This window comes from Fundulus heteroclitus, unplaced genomic scaffold (genome assembly GCF_011125445.2).
Source record: "Fundulus heteroclitus isolate FHET01 unplaced genomic scaffold, MU-UCD_Fhet_4.1 scaffold_245, whole genome shotgun sequence".
NCBI classification, from domain to species: domain Eukaryota; kingdom Metazoa; phylum Chordata; class Actinopteri; order Cyprinodontiformes; family Fundulidae; genus Fundulus; species Fundulus heteroclitus.
The window spans coordinates 71,556-80,271 of record NW_023396656.1 but is presented as its reverse complement, the minus strand read 5'-3'; the positions used below and the strand labels follow the sequence as shown (position 1 = coordinate 80,271).

At 40.6% G+C, this 8,716-nt stretch overlaps 1 long non-coding RNA gene across 3 annotated transcripts; it reads right to left on the bottom strand.

Annotated features, from left to right (window-relative positions):
- Positions 1 to 256: 256 nt before the first annotated feature.
- On the bottom strand, positions 257 to 7,120 carry LOC110367026. Of its 3 annotated transcripts, none has more exons than XR_004928705.1 (5): positions 6,945 to 7,120; positions 914 to 989; positions 780 to 825; positions 528 to 674; positions 257 to 437 (listed from the first exon to the last, which is right to left on the bottom strand). It is a non-coding gene; the product is annotated as an uncharacterized LOC110367026 (long non-coding RNA). The 3 variants fall into 3 exon arrangements; XR_004928704.1 differs by lacking the exon at positions 6,945 to 7,120 and adding an exon at positions 1,143 to 1,218 and having other exon boundaries at positions 914 to 1,057; XR_004928703.1 differs by lacking the exon at positions 6,945 to 7,120 and having other exon boundaries at positions 914 to 1,204.
- Between the last annotated feature and the right edge of the window lie 1,596 nt (positions 7,121 to 8,716).

The following is an 8,716-nucleotide window of genomic DNA, read 5'->3' as shown; positions in this document are numbered from 1 at the left end:
CAGAAAGGCCATCCATCTTTTCGACCCGCTTATGTCATGTTTCTGACAAAATGAAAATCTCCTGCAGGTAATAATCACGGAAACCAAAGGAAAGTTTGAAAGGTTTATTGGTAAATCTGCACAGCGAGATGATTCTTCTTGTTTTAGACCAAGAATCCAGGACGGCATTAGGGGAGAGGTTTGTGTGTTACTGTCTTAAACTGAAATGGGTCTAGAATTTGTTGTAAAAGAAATGGAGTTGGTTTCTTACTGGTGCAGAAGTGGTGAACTTATCAGTAGAGGCTGAGGTTGGCAGCAGATTGGTGATTGGTTGAATTAGTTATTGTCTCCTTCTGTCCTTCTCTTCAAGGTGGGAGGTTTGGACAATGGAGAGTGCACCAGGAGGTGAGTGACCAATGAGTTACAGATGTGAGAACATCAATCCCTGCCTATGGAAACTTGGTCCCATTTCATGGGAGAGGAAAGTAAGTTTCTACCTTAAACTGAAATTGGTGGAGAATGTGTTGTAATACTTTGTGACTGTCTACCTTTGTCCCTCTTGAAGTTTTTGGTTGGTGAAAACAACTTTGGAGGATGTCCAGGCAGGAGGGCAGTCAGAAGTGGTGTGGAGGTTCTTAAGGAGATTTCTCAGAATAGACGCAGAGAATGGACAACAGTACTATAGAGTCCAATATCTGAGCATTGAGAAGGAAAAGAGATTTCTATTAATTGAGATAGAGCAAGAGGAAATGTAACAACTCCAGGAATCTAGGTTACACAGAAGAACAGATTTTGATTACCACTTGTGAGTTGGACAATCTGAAGTCTTCTTTGGGAAACCCAGTCCTATTTAGGATGAGATATAGGTGGGTTAGTATCTGAAACAGAAATGGGTTGAGGACGTGGTGTAGAAGAAGGGGTGATGGTTTCTTACTGGTTAAGAGGGGAGGATATCTTTAGAGAACGAAGTTGGCAGGAGATTGGTGGAGGGAATGATTCTTATCAGTATCCTGGAGGAGAGGTAATGGGACTTGTGTAAGCAGGACAATATGGTGTCTTCTTCAGGAAACCTGCTCCTCTTTAAAGGTAAACATTGGAGGGTTACTATCTGAAACTGAAATGAGTTGAAAACAGGTTGTAGAAGGAGGGGGAAGGTGTCGTACTGGTGCAGAGGAAGTGAGGATATCCACTGAGGCTAAGGATGGTCAGGAGATTGGTGGAGTTAATGATTGTCTCCTTTTCCCAGTGGAAGTTATGGAACGGCAAAATGTTGGAGGGTGGACTGGCAGGTGAGAGAGTGATGAGGTATTGAGGAGCAATTGTGCCAGAAGAGCAAACAGAGGAGTGATTTAGAGGTTCTTAAGAAGAGTTCTGAAACATGACACAGGGAATGAACAACAATACGTTCAATTCAATTCAATTTTATTTATATAGCGCCAAATCATGAAACATGTCATCTCAAGGCACTTTACAAAGTCAAGTTCAATCATATTATACAGATTGGGTCAGATTATACAGATTGGTCAAAAATGTCCTATATAAGGAAACCAGTTAATTGCATCAAAGTCCCGACAAGCAGCATTCACTCCTGGGGAACCGTAGAGCCACAGGAAGAGTCATCTGCATTGTACATGGCTTTGCTGCAATCCCTCATACTGAGCAAGCATGAAGCGACAGTGGGAAGAAAAACCACCCATTAACGGGAAAAAAAACCTCCGGCAGAACCGGGCTCAGTATGAACGGTCATCTGCCTCGACCGACTGGGGTTACAGAAGACAGAACAGAGACACAACAAGAGAAACAAAAAGCACAGAAGCACACATTGATCTAGTAATCTGTTCTACATTAGATGGTAGTAGCGGGTGAGCCGTCTTCTCTGGATGATGTCACAGTTAACAGAACGCCAGACCAGGTGTACCTACTATGAAGAGAAAAGAGAGAGAACAGAAAGTTAAAGCAGAAATGACAACACATAATGCATAATAGAAGAACAGTAGAACTCAATATAGTGAGAAAATTAGATCCTGATATACTCCAGTAACCTAAGCCTATAGCAGTAAAACTATAAAGGTAGCTGAGAGTAACATGAGTCACTAGTTATAATTTTTGTCAAAAAGAAAAGTTTTAAGCCTAGTCTTAAAAGTAGACAGGGTGTCTGCCTCACGGACCAAAACTGGGAGTTGGTTCCACAGGAGAGGAGCCTGATAGCTAAAGGATCTGCCTCCCATTCTACTTTTAGAGACTCTAGGAACCACCAGCAGACCTGCGGTCTGAGAGCGAAGTGCTCTGTTAGGAACATACGGGGTAATCAGAGCTCTGATATATGATGGAGCTTGATTATTAAGGGCTTTATACGTTAGAAGGAGAATTTTAAATTCTATTCTTGATTTAACAGGAAGCCAATGAAGGGAAGCTAAAATTGGAGAAATATGATCCCTCTTGTTGATTTTCATCAGAACTCTTGCTGCAGCATTTTGGATCAGCTGAAGGCTTTGAACTGCATTTTGTGGAATTCCTGATAGTAAAGAATTACAATAGTCCAGCCTTGAAGTAACAAATGCATGGACCAGTTTTTCAGCATCACTCCTGGACAGAATGTTTCTAATTTTGGCGATATTCCGGAGGTGAAAAAAGGAAACTCTGGAAACCTGTTTAATATGGGATTTAAATGACATGTCTTGGTCAAAAATAACACCAAGATTTTTTACTTTATTACCAGAGGCCAGTTTAATGCCACCCAGATTAAGTGATTGGTTAAGAAGTTTATTTTTTGAGGACTCTGGCCCAAAGATTAAACTTCGGTCTTGTCAGAATTTAGATGCAGGAAATTTAAAGTCATCCAGCTTTTGATGTCATCAAGACATGACTGCAGTCGAAGTAATTGATTGGATTCATCAGGATTTATGGATAAATATAGCTGAGTATCATCAGCATAACAGTGGAAATTAATCCCATGCTGTCTGATAATTTTGCCTATCGGAAGCATATATATAGTAAAGAGAATTGGTCCAAGGACTGAACCCTGTGGTACTCCACAGGTGACCCTAGAGTTTGAGGAAGATTTATTATTAACATGAACAAATTGGAATCTGTCTGACAGATAAGATTTAAACCAGCCTAATGCTTTCCCCTTAATCCCTACAGTATGTTCAAGTCTTTGTAGGAGAATATTGTGATCAACTGTATCAAACGCAGCACTGAGATCTAACAGGACAAGTATAGACACAAGTCCATTATCTGAGGCCATGAGAATATCATTAGTGACCTTCACCAAAGCTGTTTCAGTGCTATGATGAGCTCTGAAGCCTGACTGAAACTCCTCAAGTAGGTCATTACTTTGTAAATGTTCACAAAGTTGATTAGCAACTACTTTCTCAAGAATTTTAGATAAGAAAAGAAGATTAGATATAGGTCTGTAATTTACTAACTCATCTTGATCAAGAGAAGGTTTCTTAAGTAAAGGTTTAATAACAGCTACTTTCAAAACCTGTGGTACATATCCATTTACTAAGGATAGATTAATCATGTCTAAAATAGTGCCACTGATCAAAGGGAATATGTCCTTAAACAACTTGGTTGGGATTGGGTCTAACATACAGGTAGAAGGTTTAGATGAAGCTAAAATTTTAGATAGCTCAGAAAGCTCTACTGCTTCTAAACAGTTCAAACACTGCGCAGATTCTAAAGATTCCTCCAATGCTGCCTCACTTACTGAGGATGAGGTAATCATGTTTGGGAGGATGCCAATTATTTTATTTTTAATGGCATCAATTTTATTTATGAAGAATCCCATAAAATCATTACTACTGAGAGCTAAGGGAATGGATGGATCAACAGAGCTGTGGCTCTGGGTAAGTTTGGCAACTGTACTAAAGAGAAATCTAGGATTATTTTTATTCTCTTCAATTAATGATGAAAAATATGCTGCTCTAACTCTGCGGAGGGTCTTGTTATACAACAATAGTCTGTCCCTCCAGATTAAGTAGGATTCCTCTTGGTGTGTAGAGCGCCATTTTCTCTCCAATTTCCTAACATTGTGCTTCAAGGAATGCAGCTCTGAATTAAACCAAGGAGCCAGCTTCCTGTGAATAATCACCTTCTTTTTCAAGGGAGCTACATTGTCTAATGCAGAACGCAATGAGGAAGTCACATTGTTAGCAAAGGTATCGATTTGTGAATGGGAAGAAACAGCAATGCTGCCATCTACAGGGCATTTCTGCAATACTGAGGATATTAAGAAGGGGACAGACTCTTTAAGTTTTGATACAGCATTATCCGATAAAAATCTACTATAATGGAACCCTCTTTTGGGGGTGGAGAATTCAGTTAGATTAAACTCAAATGTTATTAAAAAATGATCAGACAGGACAGGGTTGTGAGGAAATACTGTTAATTCTTCACAATCAATGCCATATGTCAGCACAAGGTCTAAAGTATGGAGCCGAGAGTGCGTCGGTTCATGCACATTTTGAGCAAAACCAATTGAATCTAGGATAGTTTTAAAGGCTACACTAAGGTTATCACATTCAGTGTCAACATGGATGTTAAAATCACCCACTATAATAACCTTATCAGTATTTAACACCAAATCAGATAAGAAATCTAACAACTCATCCAAAACTGAGTGTAAGGGCCTGGTGGACGATACAAAACAACAAACAGAAGAGGTTTTATTGCTTTGCAGTTTGGATGAGGGAAACTGAGGGTTAAATGTTCAAAAGAACTGTAATTATTAGTTGGCCTGGGACTAGTTAATAAATCAGACTGAAAGATAGTTGCCACTCCTCCTCCTCTTCCCACAGATCTGGGAATGTGGAAATTTGAATAACTGGAGGGGGTTGACTCATTTATACTAACGTAGTCCTCTTGTAGCCAGGTTTCTGTGAGACAAAACAAATCAATCTGATTATCAGAAATCAATTCATTAACTAACAAAGTCTTTGGAGGGAGAGACCTTATATTTAATAGACCACATTTTATTATTTTATTTTTAGTTTCAAGGTGAACCATATTGATTTTTATTAGGTTTTTATGATTTGTTCCTTTTAGATCAGTTTTTGATTTGTTAAGTTTTGGCCGTGGGAAAGACACCGTCTCAATAGGATAATGGGTGGGTAACAGTACAGAAGCTGCAGAGAGGTGTGTTAAACTACGGCTCTGCTTCCTGGTCTGGACCCTGGGTTGTCAGCATTTAGGAGGACTAATAAATCTGGCCAGAATCCAATTGTTGGAATCCAATGTCTGAGCATCGACAAAGAAAACAGATTTCTCTAAGGGAGACAGCAACACGAAATGTAAGAATTCAAGAAATCTATTATACACACACGTAGTGTCCGATTACCACTTGTGTGAGAACAATCTGAAGTCTCCCTCAGAAAACCCGGTCCCATTTATCCGACAGAGGAAGTTTAGACTAGAGAGTTAAAGGTAATGTGAGGGCTGTCGCACGTCATTATCCAGCCCCACACTCCGAAAAGGTTAAGCCCATAGAATAAGAAGCTTCCAAATAACAAAAAGGGAACTATCCCTTTGATTGTATCCAATCAGATGATAACTACGAGCAAAAAAAGGACACATCCTCAGTAGTGAACCTCGGGGTCTCAGGGTGTTTCGGCCATTATCACTAAACACCCTACCCGAGGAAGGCCCATCTGGGATTGATCAGGTCCCAGTGTGTGTCATATTACATTCTTTTAACTTAAACAATGCACTTACCTTGTATTGTACACTTACCATGAACCTTTTAATCGCCTGATCCAGTATTTTAGAGTGCTTTTATCCAACTCAGTCCTAGTTTGCCATGTATCCTTTAAAGGCTCAGGCCAACTACGGTTTCTAAGTGTTTTTCTTGGTTAAAGCCGAAGGCTATTGGTATAAATTCAAACAATTCCAGTGTCCCATACACCGCACGACTCCTGGAAAGCTGGGTTAACCATACCTTTCCTTGGACAAGGCCAGCGGGTAGTCTAATGGGATCATCCATTTAAGTACTGGTTTTATCTAGCTGGACACAAATTAAAACACAATTGTGTGAATTGTATCTCAACGGAGAAGTCTTTAATGTTTGCCACAATATGTGGTTTTAGGGGTCTAATTTAAGAAATAGACAGCAAAATGACCTTATAAGACCGAAATACAGTCCCATTGCATCATGGGTAATTCAAAATGGCAGCGTGCTTGAAGAATTGTTAACTAGGTATGAAGAGGATCCCAGTCCAGGATACCTCTGGTTACAAGTCAAGACCAAACAGTCTTCCAACCCAGTCCTGGTATGCCATGTACCTTTTTAAAGGTATAAGGCCAACTCGGTAAGGGGCCAGGGGTGCTGGTCAGGAATTACAGTTAAAATAGGGGTCGGGAGACAGAGTCAAAGAGAGTCGGGAGACAGAGTCAAAGAGAGTCGGGGTCGGGAGACAGAGTCTAGGGAGAACCGCCTTGTCCGGGCTAGCATTCTCCCCCGCCTGTCCGGGCTGACAACTCTGCCCCCCTCCACTCCCTCACGGTAAGACCGGAGGGCGAAGGTAAGAAGAGTGAAACACCTAATGCAAGAACCTTTTGGGCATCACCCACTGGATTTTCAAAGGGCTGGCTAGTCCGGGGCACTGGCTAGGTTAGGTAGTGAGAACTCCCCACCTCATCCGTCAACAGAGGCGGTTTAGACTAGAGAGTTAAAGGTAATGCACGGGCCATCACATGTCATTATCTAGCCGCACACTCCGAAAAGGTTAAGCCCATAGACTAATTACAAAAAGGGAACCATCCGTTTGACTATCCAATCAGATGATAACTACAAGCAAAAAAGGACACATCTTCAGTAGTGAACCTCGAGGTCTCAGGGTGTTTCGGCCATTATCACTAGACACCCTACTCGAGGAAGGCCCAGCTGGGATTGATTATGTCCCAGTGTGTGTCATATTACATTATTTTAACTTCAACACTGCCCTTACCTTGTATTGTACACTTACCATGTACCTTTTAATCGCCTGATCCAGTACTTATGGAGTGCTTTTATCCAACTCAGCCCTAGTTTGCCATGTATCCTTTAAAGGCTCAGGCCAACTACAGTTTTTAAGTGTTTTTCTTGGTTAAAGTCAAAGGCTATTGGTTTAAATACAAACAATTCCAGTGTCCCATACACCGCACGACTCCTGGAAAGCTGGGTCAACCATAGTTTTCCTTGGACAAGGCCGGCGTGTAGTCTAATGGGATCATCCATTTAAGTACTGGTTTTATCTAACTGGACACAAATTAAACACAATTGTGTGAATTGTATCTCAATGGAAAGGTCTTACTTAAATGTTTGCCACAATATGTGGTTTTAGGGGTCTAATTTAAGAAATAGACAGTAAAATGACCTTATAAGACCGAAATACAGTCCCATTGCATCATGGGTAATTCAAAATGGCGGCGTGCTTGAAGAATTGTTAACCAGGTATGAAGAGGATCCCAGTCCGGGATACCTCTGGTTACAAGTCAAGACCAAACAGTCTTCCAACCCAGTCCTGGTATGCCATGCACCTTTTTAAAGGTATAAGGCCAACTCAATTTTGAACATTTTTATCCATCCCAGTCCTGGTTTGCCATGCACCCTTTTTAAACGTTTAAGGCCAACTCGGCCAACTCTGTCAATATCGTTCTGCATCACTTTTTCTCTTTTTGGACGTTTCTGGGTTGTTTTGATGTGTTGTGGGAAACTTCTACTGCACAGTTAAAAAAAACTCAACATTCTCTACAGGAGGCAAAGTTTTAGCCACTTTATACGCTGTAACTGTATATATGCCTCTACTTTATGAAATGATAGGCCATTTTTCGCTCTTGAGGACAAGATAAATTGCCTGGATAGGCCAGAATCGGCCCGTGGACCTTGAGTTGGACACGTGTGCTTTAGTCTGTCCAGACTGACAGGCTGGGAGTTGAATACACATGGTGTAAGTCATTCTGGCTGGCCAGGCTAGTATTTAGCCGTCCATCTTCACCTCAACTCGAAACAGTTTTTACAATTTGGTGAAAAATGTAGGATTAACTTTTAGTTTTTCTAAACCAGACGGGCTTAAACGTTTACTTGTAATCTCAGAGGCCCAGTTTCAGTAATCGTGGCAGATTTGTTTTTTGTGAGAAGGGCATTAGCACAATTTACAAAAAATGAAACTTAAAATACACCTGAAATCGGGTTGGACGGGATTAGCTTCAGGTTTGTTTTTGTTTTTTATTCATTTACTTATAGCAGACTCCTCTGCTGCAGCACGTCAGAAACATTCAAACTCATCCAACTGGTAATAAGAAATCTGAAAAGTCCATAAGGGCCTCCTGTTACCTGTGAAATTATCAACTGCCAGAAGTGAAAGTTACAGCTGGGCGGACCGCACCTACAACGTATGTAAGAGGAGAAACAAAAGTGAAACAATAAGCCTCCATATTTGGAGTTTCCTCCTGAAGGTATTTATAAGAAGCGGGACGACTTCCCGCCTGCACTCTGAGACGGACGCAGGCAGAGGTAAGTCAGGAGGACACAAACTTTAAAATGTCTCTAAAAGGCTGAATTCAATCAGGAAATATAATCAGTGGATGTTTAAAATTAACAGTGAATTTCCTGAAAGATCAAAAATCAGAAGGATGTTGGTGTTTAAAGGATGTAATGAATGTTTGCCACAGAGACAAAAAAGTTGAAATCTGCTTAAATCTTTGATTTTGTTAGAATTTAAGAAAATTTGGATTTAACTTAGAGACAATATGTTCA